A 21,510-nucleotide genomic window follows, 5' to 3' on the forward strand; every position below is an offset into this window, starting at 1 on the left:
CTTTTCATGTGTTTATCAGCCATTTGCATCTCTTCTTTGAAATGTCGAAGCTATTTGCTCATTTTTAATTATTCAAATTTTTACTGCTCATTTATTGGAGTTCTTTACTTATCCTGAATATAAGTTCCTTAATAGATACATAACTTGCAAATATTTTCTCCTCCTCCATCATCTGTCTTTTCACTTTCTTGATGGTATCATTTGAAGCACAAAATTTTTAATTTTGGTGAAATTCAATTTGGCTATTTCTCCTTTTGCTGCTCATGCTTTCCTATTATATCTAAGAGGCTTTGCTGAATCAAAGGTCATGAAGACTTACATCTTGGTTTCTTCTAAGAGTTTTATAGTTTTAGTTCTTACATTTAGGTCTATGATACATTATAAGTTAGTTTTTGTATATTGTGTGACAAAGGTTTCTACTTCTTTTCTTTGAATGTGGCCATCTATTTGTCCCAGTGATGCCAGGGTTCTTGTTTGCAGAGCTGAAGAATGAGCTTCACAAACAGTCAAGGTAGGAGAGCAAGGTACAGGCTTTTATTTAGAGATAAAGTGAAAGGACAGAGCTCCCTGCTCATGCCAGGAGGGGACAAGAGAGTTCAGAGTGCTGCGTTGTCTAGGGGTTTTATAGACAGTTGAGGATTTTTCAAGAACATGAAAAAAACTTAGGGGTGTGGACTTGTTCAGTGGTCCTTGAATATTAAAAATTAACATAAGGAATTTCCTGCCTTGATATCTCTCCGGGACACTGGTGCCTTGGTCTGGGAGCATATCAAGAGGCTTCTTGCCCAGCTCCCAAGGTGGGCTGAGGTATTGTCTATTTGCTAAAGAATCCTGCTTCTTGAACTACCTGGGTGTTAAAATGCAATCTTATCTTTAAGGTGGAATCTTTCCTGCCTTTTACTGTGTTCTCTACAGCTGGGTCTGTATGCTAAGTAAGTTGTTCAGTTTGTAAAATCACCTCGTCAGATCTAAAGGAGGAAAGACAGCACATAGGCCTGGGCCTTTTAGTATGTTGAAGTGAATCTTACACATGGTTACACATGATTAGCATAACAAAATGTGCTACTCTTCTTTATCTGGGGAACATTAACTGATTTCACTGAAGAATGATTCTAGAGCTCAATTTTTAACATAGAGTTTTAGCAGGGGGATTTCCTTGCATGTAGTTACATTGCTCTGACTGCAAGTATTCTGCCCTGCCCCCTCCGGAGGCTCTCACCCTACTCTGACTACATCCATGGTCCCTGTCTCATTCCCCCCTCTACAGATAGAGACCCCAGCTGCTGCTAGGGAAAGGGGGCAATGACCACTCTAGCTGCTTCATGTTGAGAAGGGGCACAGTAAGGGGTGCAGCTAGGTCTCCATCAGTGGACGGTTGAGAGGGTCTCAGAAGATGGGCACTTCTATTTCAGGTTCCATTTCTATTACTATTTGCAGTTTTGTGGTTTCTGGGCAAGATAGAACAAATCATGTTATTTAGTTAAGTAGCAATATCTGGAGTTGGATTTTTCATTCTGGAAGGACAAACTTGATGAGATTAAGAATGCATGGTTGAATATGAGAACTAGAAATAGTAAAACTTTAATTGAAATTGTAAGATAAATTTTAGCCAAAATAAGCAGGTGAAGAGAGGCAACAAAGGGCCAGGTAGTTTATTTGAATGCCACTCCCCGGTGATGTTCCACAGTCTGGGTATTACAGGCTGGGGGAAGTCACACTGGGTCAGGGAGGTGGGGGCTTATAAGGGATTAGGAGGAGAGGAGTGGGCAAGCTATCCTAGGGGGCATGGAGAGGTATGATTGGCTAAAGGTGACATAATAGACAACTAGAAACTTTTATTCCTTCCAAAAGGGAGGAGGCTGACATCTGGGTCTTAAAGTTGGCACATCAGAAGGATGGAATTCAGGAAGAGCTGTCCTCTTTCCATATAAGGCACAGACCTTGGGGTCTAGTCTGTTCTCCCCCTATGGCATCTCTCTGTTCTGTTTGCATGTCCTTGTTTTTCCTTTCTCCAGCCTAACATTCCAGCCTTTTGGTCATAATGGGCAATGACTCGATCTGGCTATTTCCAGCTGACAAGGGGCATCGTGGGGGTTTGAGGCTGGTATTAGGCTGAAGGAGGGGGTTTAGTGGGAAGAGGTGCATAACAGTGAAGTACCATCTGGTTGGTGGCGACTTGGGTCATCTGGGTTAGCTATTGTTGGAGGAACTTGAGGACACAAGGGGCAACTAAGAGTAAACTACAAACTGTTATTAAGGGGCCCTGTAGGGGCATTAGCCAGGCCATTATGGGGAACTGGAATTCTGGATCGAGTTCACATCTCAATGACTAGTATTAGGATTTAGTATAGATAAGACTGTATTATTGAAACAATACTTTTCTCTAAAATCACTCCTATTTTTATGAGAAGTAGCCAGATTAAGAAAATAATTAACAGTTGGCTTGATTATTTGCATATGTGTAGCAAGAAGAGCAATTGATTACATAGGCTCTTTTAAATATGCTTTGCTGGAACTTTTGGTAAGGAATTTCAGATTGAACTTTTAAGAGCTTCTTGAGGTCAGGAAGCCAAGCCAGACTTGCCAGCAGGTTGTGCCTGCAGTACTTGTAGATTTGGATGAATTTCTCTCTTCTTGAGGTTCCTAAGACATTCCTGAGGTTCCTGCACCTGCCAGGCAGTGACCTTCTTTATTCACCTGGTAAGGCTGCTGGGAACTCTGTAAGCAAGGTACCGGGCCAGTTCTTCCAAGGGGCTTTGTTGGCTTTATAAAGTCAATCTTAGTTCCTTAAAGCTGTCTGTTCATATCTGAGTTTACATACGTGTCTCTCAGGTATGACCTTCCAGTCAAAGCCTTGGTAATATAACCAGTGTTTTAATTGGTCCTCTTACAAGGAAAGCAGATTCTTATTGAACTTGTGCAAATAAACATACTGCCATGAAATATAAAAATAGTCACTGAGAGTTTTTTAATTCTGGAGGGTTCAGGTAGAAAGATAAAGTTTCAATTCTGCTTATAAAGGCAGTCATTTACTAAACTGCTGCCAGCTTAAGAGAAAAAGCTTAAAACACTTTATTAACAACTTTTGAAACAAAAAGCTACAAAATCATCTTCCTTAGTTTACTTAATCCTATGTAACTAATACTTGTTCTGCTGAAATCTAGTTCTTTACTAGCTTAAGAGTAATAAAACAGTGACTATAAATAATAAAAGACAAATGATGGTTAAAGATTTGATGAGAGCTTACTGTAAGACAGTTGACATAAGGAAATTCTGATATTTCTGTAACACAAAACATTTAGTAACATAGTTTAGCATTATTCTTTTTGACAGTGCTTTCTAGGTAATTAACAGGTGATTATATATCAGATAAATAAGCAAAATTAGCCAAATACTTTTTCCAATGAGAAAAAGTTTTTCTGACATGTTCCAGGGGCCCTCTGGAAAATATCAGAGTTAACTAGAGGTAAAACTATCTTTTTGAATTTGATTTGGGAAGTTGTTAGAAGAAAGTTTCTTTGGCACTTGCTTAAATAGGATTATAGGTTGCCATGAAGCAATACTTATCCATTTAACTAGAATGACAACAAAGTACCTCAAAGGCAAATAAAGAAGGTTACGCAGTTGTTAGCAAAGTTTAGCTTGTAGTCCTTTTAATATTAAGATCTCATTTTCTTAAGTACTCCAACAACTCACTGAGACTTTAAGCATGAGAAACTGCTTTGATTAAACAATTAGAGAACCCATTGCAATCTTTTAATATTAAGAGCAGAGTAACAGTTAAGAAAACTTTGTCCTTTTTAACTGAAAACAAAATTCTAATTTTGCTTTGTACTTGGTACTGAGACTCATTTGCTTTAATTTTTTGTAGCATGGCCATATTAAACTCCTCTACAAACTTTCTATACCCTTCTTTTTTCATTTAGAGTTCTCTCTGTAAAAACAGCTGTACTTTAGAACAAAGTTACTTTTTTTTATCAAAAGACACATTCTTTAGGATGTAGAAATGTTTTCATTATTACTTTAAGTAGTTTTAATTAGAACTTAAAACCATTAGGTACTTTAATTTTTAGTGAACACTAAGAAGCAGGCTATTGTAAACTGTAACAGTAGCATTCTTTAGTTTGACAAATTTATAAACATTTTATAATTTCTGTAACTATGAGCTTTACAGCACAATCTCTCACTAAACACAAAGTATATCTTCTTAACTTAGCAAAACTTTAAGGTTTTAGGTTACTACAAAGATTCTCAGGCTGTAGGTAGGTATACACACTGTAACACAATTAAAAATGTGTTCACTTGCTACACTTATTTAGTTCACTCATTCATAACAACTATGCTAGATTATTTACAAGGCCTTTACTGAATATTAGACAAAGCCAAGCCTTTAAGCATTTTATTCTTAAAAGATTTAGCAGATAACTTGACTTATCTGACCTCAGGTAAACTTAGGCAGCTGATAACAACAAGGACATGCCCGCCTCAGCCAAACCCAAATTAGCATTAATGCTTAACATTTTTTATCAGATTTTCTGGAAGTTTTAGAATGCCTAATTTTCACTAGCACTTGTTTTTAAATAAAATGTTTTCATCTATACACCTAGACACACAAACGTACAAACTGAGATACAATGACTATAGTCAGCAACACCCCCCCCACAAAAACGTATACACAGACAGACAAACTGATATAAAGACTTGAGTTACTGATATCTAATTGCCTTCCCTCTCTTCAGCTTTTAGTCCGTGGCTTCTGGAACCAGAGGGTGGGAGGAGCATGTTCTGGTGGGGGAAGAGGGCAGTGAAGGTGGAAGGAGAGGGGAAGGGGTGGTACAGCCACCAGAAGAGGAGAGCAGGACAACAGCATGGTTGAGAATGTAGGACTTTAAGATGGCAATGACACGTGTGAAGACAAAGGACTTAAAGATGGTGGTGGGGAGAGGGGGAGGGGATCACGAGCTGAGGGAGGCGGGTGACTGAGATCTTCTGGTGGATCTAAAAAGGAAGAAGGACTGAGCAGAGTAAGAGGATGACAATCTTTAACTGGAGATAGGGCCAGGTGAACCTGAGTCATTGAACACTTAACATAAAGGTATAGGCGGGAGTGCAAAGTCCAAAAAGCCTGCATGTATGGGATTTCACTCTACTCTCCACTCCAGTGGCAATAATTAATCAAGTTGGTGAGGAGGCTAAAATTGAAAGTTCCCTCAGGGGGCCAGCGAGATTGATTGTCTAAAGGATACTGAGGCCCGGCCTCAGAGCAAAGAAAGACTAGCTTCTATTTGCAAACTTTCCGGGACAAATATAGAGTAGCCAAATTAGAAATGAGACACTGCAGTGGGGTCTGAGCCTCTGCTTTTGAGGGCTGGTTCCCCATGTCTGTGCCCCTTCCCAACTAATCCTGCTGAGAGGATTGCCCAGCGTCCCAAGCACACCAAGTCAGGGGAGACGTCCTGGGGCCTGGGTTAGGGACATCTCCCTCACCGCAGGGCCAGGGGTGGGCCAGATGCCTGCAGAGGGTGGGCCGAATGCCCAGGGGCCAGTTGCCCCACCTGGATGTATGCATGATTTCTAACGGACCAGGTGAAATGGAGTTAGGAAGGAAAACAGACTGGGGGAAACTGAGGGACTCACCGGAAAATAGTCCATGTAGCGGAGAGCAGGCTGAGGTCCTGGGTCGGGGAAGGAGGGGGCAGGCCACCGGTGTCCAGTCGGGGCCCCGTGCTCACGCTCCTTCCCGGGTTTCAGCACCAAATGTAAGATAAATTTTAGCCGAAATAAGCAGGCAAAGAGAGGCAACAAAGGGTCAAGTAGTTTATTTGAATGCCACTCCTGGGTGATGTTCCACAGTCTGGGTATTACAGGCTGGGAAATCACACCCGGTCAGGGAGGTGGGGGCTTATAAGGGATTAGGAGGGGGAGGAGTGGGCAAGGTATCCTAGGGGGCATGGAGAGGTATGATTGGCTAAAGGTGACATAATAGACAACTAGAAACTTTTTTTCCTCCCAAGAGGGAGGAGGCTGACATCTGGGTCTTAGTTGGCACATCAGAAGGATGGAATTCAGGAAGAGCTGTCCCCTTTCAATATAAGGCACGGACCTTGGGGTCTAGTCTGTTCTCCCCCTATGGCATCTCTCTGTTCTGTTTGATGTCCTTGTTTTTCCTTCCTCCAGCCTACTCTGACTACATCTATGGTCCCTGTCTCACCAGTACTATATTGAATTGTCTCAGCACCCTTGTGCAAAATTAATTGATTATAAATGCAAAGGCTAATTTCTGGACTCTCAATTCTATTCCATTGGTCTATATATATCTATCCTTGTGCCAGTAGCATGCTGTCTTGATTACCATCATTTTGCGATAAGTTTTGAAATGGGCAAGTGTGAGTACAATTTATTTTCCTGTTTCAAGATTGTTAGTTATTTGGGGAATATTGCCAGGTGAACAATATTAAATCTTCTGATCCATGAGCACGGGATGTCTTTCAGTTTATATCTGTCTAATTTCTTTCAACAGTATTTCATAGTTTTCAGAGTATATGTTTGTCTTGCCAGTGGATTTCAGCCCTGGGCAAATTCACTATAGATTCTCTGTGACCAAAGAAATGACAGTAAAACATTCTTGGGGTGAAACTTTATTTCCACGGTGGCAGGTCAGTTCCTAAAATCTCATCCACTCAGAGCAAGTCTGCATGTAGCAGGTCGGTCTTGGCCTCTGGGCCTCTCTTCCCGCACAGCCATCTTCTGAGCCTCTGTCCTTGGTGCTGCCACTACTCCAGCCTCTGCTCTGCTCTCCTGCAGCCTTGCAGCCATGCCATCATGTTGCCCAGAGCACTGGATGGAGCTCTATATAGAGTCAGTATAAGAAAATAGTAATTTATCCTCCATTTGCCCCATGGTCCCAAGCACATAAGCTGGCAAGAATTATGCCTGGGCTTACCCCACCTTATCTCTAAACATCCCGACCCTCCCCCAAGGCAACAGGCTGAGCAGATCCTCCACAAGAAAAGGCACACCACTCTGTACCACACTGCTGCCCTCTCTCTCTTTGTCTCTGTCTCTCTGTCCCCCTGCTCTCCCTCCTCTCTCTCCCTCTCTCTCTCTGCTCTCTGCTCTCTCTGTCCCACCGCTCTCTCTGCTGTCTCTCTCCCTTTCTCTCTCTGATCCCTCTCTCTCTCTCTCTTTCTCTCTCTCTCCCCCTCCCCCTCTCCCTCTGGGGCAGCCACTCTCTCTTTCAGATAATAAAATCTCCTGCATGGGCCCGTGTCTCCTGAGCCCTCCTGGGTAAGGAGGGTTGTGGCTAGATACCCTTTCAGTCTGTAGCAACATATTGCCCACACGTGTGTAGTGAGCTAGCCAAACAGGGCCAGGTGAGAATCCTGGCCACAGGAACTTTCATTTTATCTACAATGCTTTACATTCTTTTGTTAAATTTATTCCTAAGTATTTTATTCTTTTTGGTGCTATTATATTTTTTCACTGCTACTGTATAGAAATAATGGGTTTTTAGTATATTCATCTTGTATCCTGCTATGTTGCTGAACTTGTTTATTAGTTCTAATAGTTTTTAGTGTCGTAGAGTTTTCAGTATATATTTGTAATTTACTCAAGTTCACTTTCAAACAACACTGTACTGCCTCATGGAGAGTGTGAATACCTTATAGCAGAATGGTCCCAAATTCTCCCTCCCACCCCTTAGAACATTGTATCATTCATTTCACTTATCCATCAGTTATAATCACAGAACACATGGTCACTACTATTATTTTGAACAAAATGTTATCTTAGATCAATTAAGAATAAGAAAAATACAGGATTTCATTCTACTGCTCTTCCTTTCTTTATGTGGTTTCAGGTTTCTAATTTCTCTCTGAAGAACCTCAAACATTTCTTACAACAGGTCTGCTGGCAACAAAGTCTCTCATTTTTTATTTGTCTGAGTAAGTCTTCATTTCTCCTTCAACTTTGAAGGATAATTTTGCTTGATACATAATTCCAGGTTAGTGTTTTTTTGTTTTAACACTTAAAGGATTTCTCTCCACTCTTTTATTGCTTGTCTGGTTTCTGAAGAGAAATCCAATGAAATTTTTATTCTTGTTCCTCTCTAAGATTCTTCCTCTCCAGCTTTTTCAAGGTTTTCTCTGTCCTTAATCTTCTGTAGTTTGAATTTACATGCCAAAATATAGATTTTTTTGTTATGTATCATACTTAGGGTTCTCTCAGCTTTCTGGACCTGTGGTTTAATTTGTGGTATTCATTTTAGTAATTCTTAGTCATTGTTATTTCAAATATTTCCTCTGTTCATTTCTCTTTTTTCTCCTGGTAGACTGATTAAGAATATATTATTCCTTTTGTGGTTATCCAACAGTTCTTAAAAATCCTGTCCTGTTTTTCTTTCCTTTTTCTCCTTGCATTATCAATTTTGGAAGTTTCTACTGATGTATCTTCAAGCTAAGGGATTATTTCCCTGTCTGTGTACAGGCCACTGATAAGCCCATTAAAGGCATTCTTCATTCCTGTTAGTGTTTTTCATTTTTAGTATTTTCTTTTGATTCTTTTGTAAAATTTCCATCTCCCTGCTTACATTATTCATCTGTTCTTGCATGTTTTCCACTTTTTCCTTTACAGCTGTTAACACAGTAGTCATTGTTCCTTTAAATTCCCAGTCTGATAATTCCAAAATCCCTGCCATACATGGGACTGGCTATGATGCTCACTTTGTTTCTTCAGACTGTGTTTTTGCTCTGACATGCCTTGTACTTTTTGTTGAAAGCATGGCATAATATATCAGTAAAAGGAATCAAGGTAGGTAAGCCTTTATTGTGAAATATTATATTTATCTGGCTAGGAGTTAAGCTGCATTTACTGTTTGCTATCGTTATAGGTGTCAGAGACTAAAATTTTTTCAGTGAACTTGTGATTGTCTTTCCTGATGTCTTTGGGTTTTCCTAGAGACTCCTTAAATGGGGGTCTGAGGCTTGTGTTTCTTTTAGCTGTAATCCTTTATTATTACACAGGAACTCTACTGATGTGGTGGTAAGCTATGGTAGGAGGGGAAGCATTCCATAAACTTATGATTAGGTTTAAGTCTTCTATTGAGCCTGAGTTGGACATTTCCGCTCTAGGTTGGTCAGCTTTTGTGAACACCAGTCAGTTAGATTCTGGTAAAATAGTTTCCCTTAAGAGCTTACCCTGTTAAGGAGAAAAAAAGAACTCTGGGCTTACTTCAAAATGGTTACTTTTCTTCTCCCTCTGCCGTAAGAAGAAAGGATTGTTCTTTAATCTTCACAGTGAGAATCTGGTTGGGCTCTTAAAGTAAAACTCATAAAATTGTGGGGGCTCCTTTAAGACTGATTGAGAGTTTTTAACTCTTAAACTGGTCTACACTGAGCCTTCAGCAATTTATCAATCATGAAGTGTCCCTACCCATACTGGTGCCAGCTGTGGGCTTCTGCTACAAGGCTGCTGCTCCCTGTTAGCTATGATTCTCTGTACCTGATTTCTGTTTCTCCAGTTTTCAAGGTAGTAGTTTGTCCTGTGACCTCAATTCAAGATGAATTTAAGGACAGAGCCCCTCTGCTTTGGGCTCTCCCCTTAATCTAATCTGTTGTGTTGATTAGGAATGCTTTTGTCTTCAAGTACCAGAAACCCCAACTAACAGTGATAGAAATCACAAGGTTATTTGCAAACTATGGAACAGGAAGTATCAGGAATGTTTTGGCAACTCAGTGATGTCATTGAGAGCCTAGGTCCTTTCTATCTTTTCTGTTATTGTTAGCATATTTTTTTCAATTCTTGTCATCTAATTATCGTAAGACAGCTGCCTCAGCCCCAGACTTCACAGTTATGTTCAAGAAAGGAGTAAGTGGAACCAAGAAGCACCAACATCTCTCTTCTTGTGCTGTCCCTTTTATTTGAAAACAAAGTGTTTTTCAACTTTGTGAAACTTATATCTGTGTTTTATTGGCCAAAACTAAGTCACAGGGCCATTTGTGGTTTTTAAGGGAGGCTGAGAAAGAGAGTATTTGACTTTCCAGCCTCTCCAGGAGGAAGTTACAAGGGAGAAGAAAATTGGGAGTGCATGGTGTACCCAATAATATCTTACACCCACATCCCTTCTGGGAGTTTGGAGTAGAAAGGAGAGGTTGGAAACCATATGTTTCAACACTGCTTCCCCTAGGAGCATTGTCAATGGGGACAGAATGCTAGGTTTGATTTCTTCAAATGAATGTTGTTAGAATTAAGGAAAACTCTTTATATGTAAAAGCACTTTGCATGATACCCAGCACAGAGTATGCAATCAATAGATGTTAGCTGTTATTATTCTTGTTATTGATATTATTATTAACTCTGCTTTTCCCCCCTTTCTTCATTCCTCCAGGCCAGAAGTGACAGGCTGTTTGCAGAACTATTTATGGAAACTTCCTGTATTCCATAACCTAAGTTTTTTCTACTGCAAGAGTCAAACTCTATGATAAAGTCAGACTTGCTTTTCAATTCTACATAAAGCTTAAGTGGGGTGAGTATATAATTTATAATACAAATAGGAACACTTTGTAGAATGAAAGAAAACAGTTTTTTTGGTTAACAGCTTTACTGAGATATAATTCACATACCCATAACTTAACTGTTTAAGTATGCACTTCAGTCATTTTTAATATATTCATAGTTGTACAACCATCACCAGAATCAATTTTAGAACATTTTATCACCCCTAAAAGGATACCCTCCAGTCTCCCATCCCCCTAGTCCTTGGTACTCATTATTCTACTTTCTTTTTTTATATGTTGGTCTGTTTTGGACATTTCATACAAATGAACTCATATACTATATAGTCTATTGTGACTGGCTTCTTTCACTTAGCATAATGTTTTTAAAATTCATCCATATTCTATTATTCATCAATACTTCATTCTTTTTATTGCTGAATAATATTCCATGGTATGGATATACCACATTTCATTTATCCACTCATCCACTGATGGACATTTGGGTTGTTTCCATCTTTTGGTTATTGTGAATAATGCTGCTATAAACATTCATACAAGTATATATTTGTATGCCTTTCAATATTCTTGGGTATATACCTAGGATTGGCATTGCTGGGTTAAATGGTAACCCTATGTTGAACTTTCTTAGGAATTGCCATCCAATTCCTATATGTCCTCATCCTTGGCAATGCTTGTTATTATCTGTCTTTTTTATTATAGCTGTACCAGTGGGTGAAAAGTGGTATCTCACTGCTGCTTTGATTTGCATTTTCCCAATGTCTGCTGATGTGGGGCATCTCTTCATGTACTTATTGACCATTAAGTGGTTTAGTTAATAATTTAATTTTGAGTGTTTCACGTACAGGAAAGTTACAGAATAGTTCAAAAAACATTATATCCTTTACCCAGATTTCTCAGGTGTTAACATCTTTTCCTATTTGAATTGTCATTTCCTGTCTCTACCTCTGCCTCTGTCTCTCTCTACCAACACGCACACACATTTTTTGAGCAATCTGAGTTATTTGCATTTGCTATGCCCCTTTATTCATGGATACTTGTGTGAATTTCCTAAGAACAAGGACTTTTCTTTTAAAACCTCAGTACATTTATCAAAATCAGGAAGCTTCACATTGATAAAATAATATTATCTAATCCACAATCCATATTTTAACTTTACCAGTTATCCCAATATTCTAGTTTCAAGTCCAAGACCCTGTCCAGGATCAGAGACTGCATTTAGTCATCATATTTCTTTAGTTACCTTTAATCTGAAACAGCTCCTCAGCCTCTTTTTCATTTTTCCTGGTCTTTTTATTTTTGAAGAGTATGGGCCAGTTATTTTGTAGAATTGATTTTGTCCAATGTTGCCTTGTGATTAGGTTAAGTTATGCATTGGTGGAGGAGATTGGCAGGAACTCTGAAAAAGAATGTCCTTAGGTCATCATGGCAGGAGGCTCATCTTTACTCCATCATTGTGATTAGCTTTGATTACTTGGTTAAGCTGGTACCACTTAGTGTCCTTGAAAATCACCATTTTTCTATTGTAATTAATAAGCAACTTAGAGGGGATACTTTGAGATGATACAACATTCTGAAGCTCATTAAACTTCCATTCACTAGTTTCAGCATCCTGTGTCTTTTCAAAAAATCAGTTTGAGGTATAATTTACATACAACAAAACTCACTTAAGTATCCAGTTGGATGAGTTTTGACAAATGCGTGGAGTCATGTAACTGCAACCATAATAAAAATTTAGAACATTTCCATTACTCCAAAATGTTCAAAACAATGTAGGACAACAGACAAACCTAGACTGTGTCATCCTCATCTTAGGGAGCTCTGAATATCTTAAGTACCAGGCCTGAACCTTAAGATTATTGCCTTTGTAGGAACTCAAACCAGAAACCCGTGTTGAGGCCCAAAGCAGAGCAATGACCCCTTTATTCAAGGTGGCATCTGCCTCATCTGTGACTCGATGGGTGGAAAACCATGAGGCAACAGAACTTACAGAGCATGAGAACACATCTGCAAATGCTTCCAGATACATCCCTCCATGCACTCAGAGTTCTGCTTGTCCTCATTGCAAGGTTCTTGCAGGCCCAACAGCTCTCAGAGGGCACAGGGCCACTTTATATGCACTCCCCCACTATGCTGGGAGCCCAGGACATGGAGCAGCTTTTGCCCCATGCTGTTGCTGTCACCATACACTGTGGTATGGGGATTCCTGAAGACCTGACTTGTTCTCCCTGGACCCCCTGAGAAGTGAGCACAGCTTTCCTGCCCCAGCTCAAAGACTTTCCCACTTATTTAAGGGTTCTATGGCTTTACCCTTTTCTCTGCTTCCCAGCCTACATGGGGTAATGGGTAGGACACAGAGCTACCTTCTAGGGGCCCACATTGCTGACTTACTTTACTTACTCACTTTGCTCTCCAGCTCTCTCTTTACCCCAGGCCACAGGATCTTCACTGAGTCTGGCTGGTGTTAGGTAGTTTTTGATTAGTGTTCAGGCTAAGAATTGGATTTGTTGATGCTCCTAAAGCCTTTTTCTCCTAAAGCTATTGTCTCTGCCATAGGCTGTGAAAGTCTGTCTTGAAATTAAAAGTTGAGCATTGAGTCATTTTTTTCTAAATTACTGAGGAAACATCTTACCCTTAGCCCAGAAAGTAGAGTAGGGTGGGAGGAAGGGGTAAGCCTCCTTAGCTAATTATCAGTAGCAGCCCATTATTTTCCAGTTGATTTGAGGGAAATAAACACAGTATTTATGTTTATTTATCTTACATATAATCATTATTTATCTACCTTAGTCCCTTCCCCTTTTGACATCAGGTCAAACCAAATAAGGAAATATCTCTATTTACCTTCTCTTTTTCTTTTCTGATAGTGTAGCAGGCTGAGACAAAGAGAAAGAAAAATGACTGGAAAAGCAGTAAGGGGTTAGATCCTTTGATGGGATGAGAGTGGGCACTTTGTAGAACAGAGCACCTGGGTCTGAAGGGAATGAGAAGGATCTTTCCAAGCAGCATGGAAGATGGGGCATGTACTGACCGAACAGTGTGAGGTTAGCTGGAGAGGATAGGAGGCCATGTCCTCAAACATCATTGCAACCTAGTACACTTATTGTACAAGAAATGTAATACATTAATAAATACATAATAAATCAAATACTATTTGTACTTCTCTTAGTACTTTATGGATGGTTTCTCAGTGTCCATCTCAGACCTCAGGAGTGAGGGCTTGATTCCAGGGGTTCTAGCGACTCTTCCTTTCTGTGTGGTGAGAACTGGTGCATCACTTTGAATAGTCTGAGGGAAAAGGGTGCCCATGCACTTCATGTAGTAGGTGAGAGGCAGGACAGATGTGGAAGGAGATCTAATTTTGGAAAAACTTACAACTGGATTGAATCACTAATTGGTTAATTATCTTTAAAGGTCACTCAGCATACCCATCTGCAGAATGGGTACAATTGAACTACAAAAGTAAAACAAAGAGGGCAATGTAAAGGAAGCCATAAAGGCCTGTATAAATTTAACTTTCATTTCCATTGAAGCTAGCCAGATATTTCACCAGCTTGAAACTGTATCCCAAGTTCTCTTCCTGCACTTAAAATACTGCCTTGGGTTGCTTAAAACTTGTGAAAGAGAGTATCACCTCCCCTCACTGTCTCTTGCTGTACTCTTGCTTAAACAAAAATGCATGCCCTTATGTTTATGTGTTTGTTTGCTTGTACATTCTTGTTAAAGGCACTTGACATTTAAAGCTTCCCAGCTCTGACATAAACTAGTTTCCATTTGGTGGAACACACAAGACACATCCCTACACAAGGCCAAGGCGAGGCCCTTTGATACTCTGAGAAAGGCATTAGACTCAGAATAAAAAATCATAAATGTGACAAGTATGGGGTGCATAGTGTGAGTTTTACCTATATTAATCTAAACTTTCCCAACAACATTGAAGAATTGTCATAAATGCACATGTTTTACAAATGAAAAAATGGGCTTAAAAACATTAAGTTCCTATCTAAGGTCACATATGGCAGAGCCAAGATGTGGGGCTCAGTCGTGTCTGATGTACTTGGCCTGTTCTCTTTATACTTCTCAATGCCGACTAGCTACATATCTAAACTTAGGTAGGTTGCACTTTCTCTCCAAGACCATTTACTTCTCAAAATAAATAATACCTTTCCTACCAATCTGCCCATTTTGATATGAGGCTCAATGAGTCAGGTATGTACAAAAGCAACTTATAAACTCTTTATGCTCACATAAAAGATTGCCAGGATCTAACGAGTCCAGAGAAACTTCTTCAATATACATAAAGGGAATTAAGTTATGCAGACATTCTTTATTCATTTTTCATCCATCCCTTCATTCAGCAAAAGTTTACCTAGTGTGTCTACCTTATGCAGCACTGCTTTTTAAGGACTGGAAGACTCACAGGGGTCCCAGGCTTCATCCTCCTGTCACTGAAGCCAGTCCACATTTTGGAGCAGGGAGCCACAACACTTGAGCAAGCATAGAGTAGAATGGCTGAGAACTGGGGCTGTAGGGTGAATTTAAGTGAATTTAAATACTGACTCCATCCAGATAAGCTACTAGACCCTGGGCAAATTGCCTTGGTCTCCCTAACCGTCAAATGGAGATTATAATGTGGTTTTGGGGAGTGTTTAATGGGGTTGATACACACAGTGCCAAAGAAGGTGTCTGCCCTGAAGTGACTCCTCAATAAATATTTGGCATAAAATTAAAAATGCTCTTTGAAAACAAAACAAACAATAGGTGAAACTCTTAAGAAAGGTTAAATAAAAGAACATCATAAAGGATAACACCTGTATCTGAAAGTGTTTTAAGAAGCAGGTGGTGAAACACCTCTCCTAGATGAGGATACAGAATATTTAAATTCAGGAAGCTAAGTGTAAAGTTCATATTACTAAGTAATCAAGTTGAGACAAGGTTCAAGTAAGACTAAAATTGACTATGGTCTATCATGTGTGGCAACATTTTTTCTTTTGTATTTTTCTGTCATTCTATGTGAAAAGATAAAAACTCTCTAAAATCAAAACCTTAATGTTTGTCAGGAATTACAAACCATGACCAGCTAATTAGGAGAAATAAGAGTCACATACTCTGTCTAGGAGATTTAATGGTTCATAAAGTATACTTATTGTCAATTACTTCAAACATGGCTGGAACTTAAAAACAAATTATTGCATTTGGATTTTTTTTTCTTTCCTAGGGTCTTAGTCTGCTTGGGCTGCCATAACATAATACACCACCTGGGCGGCTTAAACAACAAAATGTATTTCTCACAGTTCTGGAGGCTCAGAAGTCCAAGTCAAGGTACTGGCAGGGCACCTTATCTCTTGGCTAGTAAACAGCTGCCAGCTCGTTTGACCTCTTCTTTGTGCACGTACTTGGTGAGAAGGGAGCTCTCTGGCATCTCTTCTATAAGGGCATTAATTCCATCATGGAGTTCCTATGCTCCTGACCTCATGTAACCTTAATTACTTACATAACGGCCCTGTTTCCAAGTGCAGTCATGTTGGGGAATAGAGCTTCAATATATATTGGGGGTAAGGGGTCAGTGCAGAACACATTCAGTCCATAACAACCTGCCTAAAACTAGTGCCTTTTATTTTCCAATAATGTAAATTATCCCCACCCCAACTATGATTTCCCAGTATTTGCAAATAGCTGACCCAGCTGACCATGTGTTGTCTGTCTTCTACAGGACTTTACAATGAGCCTTAAAAATATTAAAATGCTTTTGACCATCTCAAAAACAAAAGCCTGTAGGGAGATTTAATTATATCTCAACATGATTACCCACCTCCCTAGTGCCCCTAACACTTACCTAGACCCTGGTACTCCTCTCCAAAAAGTTCCATATAAGGGACTTTGTTGGAAAGACAAAAGGCAGCATTTAAATTGTAGGCCTTCTGACTCCATTTTTTAAAATATCATTTATTAACATTCTTAAAATATGCAAAGAAAAAATATAGTCCCAAATCCCAATTCCCAATATTCCATATTAGTATTTTTTTAAAGTAATGCATGCATGAAATTAGAAAAATTCAGATGGTACAGAAAGTGTAAAATGAAAAATGAAGTTTCTACTCTGTTCCAACCCTTCATCCCAAAAGTAACTATGGTTAATATTCATTCATTTATTCATTTAAAAACACTTGTTGAACACCTACTATGAGCCAAGCACTGTTCTGGGTGCTGAGAGTACAGTGGTAAGCAAGATATGTCAAGTCTGTTTCATGATGCTTGCACTTTAGTGAATAAGGCAGGTAAACAAACACATAAAATAGTGTCAGGTAATGGTAAATGCTATGAATTAAAAGCAGTGTGGACAAAAGAGTGATGTGAGTGAGCAAAGGACTATTCTGAGCTATGACCTATAAAGATCAGTGAAAAGAGCAGTTCTAGAAAGGGAGAGCACAAGTGCAAAATCCAGGGGTGAGAGTTTTCTTGGTCTGAGGAACATCAAGAAGGCCAAAGTGGCCAGATCAAAGTACCGAGGGGACTGTGGCAGGAGCTGAGGGCCAGTTCCAGCAGAGCAAGGTCAGCACCTTGGACTGCACTGTAAGTGTAAAGAGCCATTGGAGTGACTGATCGTATACATGTTGTGAAAGTCAAGTCTGCTGCTCTCTGCCAAAGGGTGAGAGTGGAAGTAAGGAGGCAGTTTTGAGGGTATTACTGTAGCTCACGTGAAAAATGATGGTATGGTGGCTTAAGTAGTAAGAAGAGTTTGGATTCAAGATATGTTGTAAAAATAGAGTGAGCAGAGAATGCTGGTGCGGATGTGGGAGGTGAAGAAAAAAAGGAGACTGGGATAGGTCCAAGTACGTTGGCCTGAGCAACTGAGTGGCCTCATTTCTTGGAATGGAGATATTCTCAGAAATGTTTTTATGTCTATGTCAGCACATAAATCTTTATCTTTTAAAAGTATGCAAACAATCAAGTTATACTCGTGTTATACTTACCTGTTGCTGTGTAACAAACTGCTCCAAAAAGTTAGTGGCTTCAAACAGTTAATTCTCTCTCCCAATTCTGTGGGTTGACCGAGCTCAGCTGAGGGGTTCCCTCTTGTGGACATCACTCATGCAGCTGCAGTCAGATGGCTGTGGAGGTACAGATCAGGTGATCTGGGCTGGGCAGTCGGACTGTGTCCCCTGGGGCTCAGCTGAGTTGACAGAGAAACGTGTAGGCATGTGGTCTCTTCAGGAGGCTTGGGCTTCTCAAGCCTGGCTAGTGGATTCTGAGAGACAGTGTCACCAATGAGCATTTCAACAGACCAAGGCAGACGCTACAAGGTTTTTTAGGACACAGACTTGGACATGCCAGTACATCCCAGCTGCTGTATTCCATTGACTAAGCAAATTGCTTAGCCAGCCCAGAATCGCGGGTGGGGGTGGAGAAGAGAATTTGCTCTTCATGGTAGAAAGACAAGATTACATTGCAGAAGAGCAGATGTTGTCATGGCCATCTTTGGAAAGTAGTATTTGCTATGCACAGTGTTTTGCATTTTGCTTTTAACTCCTCAAATTATACCTGGAGTTCTTTTTTATATAAGTACACAGAGAGCACCTCACCCTTTTTGACAGCTGTGTTAGTAGTCTTTTATAATGACTATTATAATTTTTTAAATAGTTCTCTTTAGATGGGTATTTAGATTCTCTCTTTCCTAATAGAAACGGTGCTATCATGATCATTTTAGTACTTACGTTTTTGGCATACTTTTGCCAATATAGCTGAAGGGTAAATGCATGCATTTTTAAAGTTTTATAGCAACTGCCTATATCTTAATTTAAAAACATAAGAGTATCAAAAAACATAATAGTATCACATGATATCATAAATGTTATTTATTTATATTAGGCCAATATTTGTTACATATGCTCCCCAGACCTCCTGCATCACAGTGGAGTGAGGTGCCTAGCTAAAATGCAGCAGATACTAGGTCCCATACCCAAGAGATTCAATTCTCCAGGGTGGGGTTCTAGGAATCTGTATTTTCAGAGGCTTCTTGGGTGATTCTTACATGCTGTAAAGTTTGAGAATAATGATTCAGTCCAACCTCCTCATTTTACAAGTAGGAAAACTGAAAACGAATGGCTACTTGGTACTCTATGTTTCTTTCTGCTTATCCTTTAACACTAAATATTCTCTTTACAAAACAGTTATTTCAGAGTGGCCATATATTAAGTATCTCAATAATCGCCATACTGAGTACCATGCTTGATCTGCAGTGAGAGCTCAGGAAATACTTGCTGGTTGTCAAATTCAATTGACCACATTTGTAGGGCTTATTTCTGAAGTCTCAATTCTGTTTCATCAGTTTAAATGTCTGTCCTTATCCCAGTACTACACTGTTTTGATTACTGTGGCTTTATAGTGACAAAAACTCTCTCCCTCTAAGCCCCCTTCTTGCCTAGGCTTCAACCTTGGCCTCTGAGAACTGCAGACCTTCAGCACAGTCTGGTCCACTCCCATACTGAAAGACTTGATAAACACTAGCACAGTTTCTAACAGTTCAAGGCCGCATCCCTAGAATGACAGCCCTGGCCCCTCAGGTTCCTCTGGGGGACAGAATGCTGTCAAAAGAATTTACTGTTTCTTCTAGGCAAAACCTGAAAACAGGCCCTTGACCCCCACCCCTTTCCTTAGAGCATTTTATTTAGAAAAGTTGCAATGATAAAGCCTTTCTCCGTCTCTTTGAGATGTATCCTCCGTAATCCAGGAATATCTTTCCCATGAACTTGGGAGCCATCCCTTTGAAATGTCACCCTCAAGAAGGGTAGGGCCCTGTCTCCCCATCTCTGTGGGAGGGTACTTCCATAAGTACCAATTAGTAAGACACATGGCCTAATCACATTGACCAAATGGCCCCCTACCTCAGTGTCCTCCAGTACTTTTCCTTCAGCACATCCCAGCATTTAGAAAGCCTCCTGCCTTTTATTTTGATAGAGTTGAGCTCAGTTTGTATCAGTGTGTCTCACCTACTACAGTTGTTTGATTAAAACCTGTCTTGCCATTCTTAATAAGAGTCTGGTGTAAAATTTTTCATTAGCAGTCCTGAATTACAACTCTCTACTATTCCTGGATAAACCCCTTTGTGCTGGTAAAATGACTGTTCTGTTTTTAAGGTCAATAACATGTATTTGCTGTGCATATATTTCTATCAAAATTGAGATAAAGTGAAACAGACTGGAAGTGATATGCATTTCTAGAGAAATGATAAACCCCTTCTTGCTGGTAGGACAACAAAATCTATTTGCTGTATATATGAGCTTATCAAAATTGAGATAAAATAAAATGGATAGGAAGTGATATGCATTTCTAGAGAAACATAGAAAGCAAATCTTTCTACAGAAGTGAAGGCTCTTCCTACGTGTTTATTATCTAAACACTACACCCACTTCCCTCCGTTAGTTACCCAACTTGCCCCTGCCATGTAAGCGCTTGAGCTTCCGCTCCGAGGCAGGGCTGACTCCCATTTGTCAAAGAGGAATCTGAGCCCTGGGGAGGGTGAGAGCCCCTTGCCCAAGATCTTGGGTTGAGTAGCAGTGCATGCCTTCTCAGCTTGCCCACCACGACAGGGATCAGCAACAACATCTGACAGACACTCATTTCCTAGTGAACACCTCTCAGGGAGGGTGGTTTTGAAAAATAAAAGAAAAAGGGCTTTTAACTCTGTCCTAGATCATTAGACTGGCTAGCCTCTATTGAAATTTCCTGGTGCCAAATGTCATGGGAGGAAGGGAAAGGAGGAGGGCTGTGGAACCCCCTGGCCGGAAGGCCCCATCTGGGTGGCAGCTGCCATGCTGGGCCCTGGCTTAATGGTGTTTAATTTTTTCACTTGAATCCAGCTGCTGCAGGCCCTTCAGGCAGGTGTGTGAGGGAGGCAATATTGAACCATAAAAGGAGCAGCAGGCCTGGGTTCAAATGTTTCTCTTTCTTAACACTTGAAAATGTAGATTTCTCCATCCTTCTAAACCTCAGTTATTCCACCAGGAGTATGGCAGTGAGAATGCGCATTTTGCAGTGAAAGCTGAGGGAGGTAATGCATGTAAGCAGTAGTAAGAGGCACAGTGTGGCAGCTCTGGCTCTACTCCTTCTCAGCCCTCAGTCCGGAGGTGTTTCCAGACGGCACTGCTCTGAGTGAGACTTCAAGGCTGCTGACTGACTTTCGACTTTCTTCCCTCCAGTGCTGGCTGCCCCCCTTACTTTGTGGGTGCTCCCTGACAAGAGAGAAGCGGGACTGGTGACGCTGGTGTGCCTCGGTTCAGATGTGCTGCTGGATAAGTGGCCGCTACCCTGTGCCCCCAAGCATCTTCACCCACCAGGCTGAATATCCTGGCCCCTTCACCCCTCAGCAGACACAGACATGGAAGGGGTGACATCTGACACAGCAGGGTCCCCAGACAGACTGCTGGCACCTGCATTAATGCCAGTGGTTGGGTCATGCTGACTGTTCAACATTTTAAATGCCACCCCAGAAAGAAGGGACAAACTCTCTGTCACCAAACTCTTATTGTCATCACTTTATCTTCAAGCAAGCATCACCTTCACAAAGAGTGCCTGGGGACAACCCTCATCCAGGTCAGGAGGGCAGGGGTGCTGGGGTCTTTGCCCAGTTCTAAGCTGTAAACACAAAATCCTTGACTAAATAACCTTTAACCCCCTTGACAAACAAGCCTTTGAGCCTCCATGGAATGTTTGGCCTCCCCTTTCTCTGGAACAGCACCTGGCTTTGTTTTGCTGGTCGCTAAGTGGTTAACCCCAGGTGTATTTGTTTTTAGCTCCATATCTTTGTTTTGGGTTTTTATATGTTGTTTTTACACTCCTCCAGATAAACTTTCCAGTTGCCTTACAGGAAAAGAATAAAAGATTATTTACCAGCAGTCTTCCTGGTCCCTGGCTTGTCAGCTTCAAGCAGGTTGTTTTGACAGCAGCCCCGGGTGGACAAGGCTCATGGCATTTGCAGTGCCCCCCCGATGGCCCCGGAAAC

The 21,510-nt window shown here is 40.6% G+C and overlaps 1 long non-coding RNA gene across 3 annotated transcripts in view; it reads right to left on the reverse strand.

Annotated features, from left to right (window-relative positions):
• Positions 1–5,900: 5,900 nt before the first annotated feature.
• LOC108392430 (uncharacterized) overlaps positions 5,901–21,510 on the reverse strand; it is a 46,320-nt gene continuing 30,710 nt past the window's right edge. For 2 of the 3 annotated variants that reach the window (XR_012133291.1, XR_001852005.3), the window contains exons 2-4: positions 17,483–17,757; positions 11,755–11,910; positions 5,901–6,849 (exon numbers count right to left, since the gene is read on the reverse strand). This is a non-coding gene — a long non-coding RNA (uncharacterized lncRNA). Of the gene's footprint in view, positions 6,850–11,754; positions 11,911–17,482; positions 17,758–21,398; positions 21,503–21,510 lie in introns of those variants that run through there. The other variant, XR_005056292.2, reaches the window with a different exon arrangement.

This window comes from Manis javanica, chromosome 7, assembly GCF_040802235.1.
Source record: "Manis javanica isolate MJ-LG chromosome 7, MJ_LKY, whole genome shotgun sequence".
Taxonomy (NCBI): Eukaryota; Metazoa; Chordata; class Mammalia; order Pholidota; family Manidae; genus Manis; species Manis javanica.